Raw genomic sequence first — 283 nt, forward strand, 5'->3', positions numbered from 1 at the left:
TGTAGCTGTTAAAAATGCAGGATTTAACGTTGGTTTCCTCGATTCTTTCATGGCTATTTAACGACCTATTAAACTGGTTAAAAAGAGAGTTAAATACAGAGTTTGTTAACAGTCAGATGAGCTGCTCCTCATGATTTTCACAGCCATTAAAATAACCTTCTTCACCCTTTAACAATAAACAAAGTCAGATCGCAGTCCACTCCTTTTGTTTATTGGTAAAGCAGCCGCACCAAACATCAAGAAGAGTAGATGTGCCCACAATAACACACATTGAATTCAGATT

Source organism: Gadus chalcogrammus, chromosome 14, assembly GCF_026213295.1.
Source record: "Gadus chalcogrammus isolate NIFS_2021 chromosome 14, NIFS_Gcha_1.0, whole genome shotgun sequence".
In the NCBI taxonomy this organism is placed as follows: domain Eukaryota; kingdom Metazoa; phylum Chordata; class Actinopteri; order Gadiformes; family Gadidae; genus Gadus; species Gadus chalcogrammus.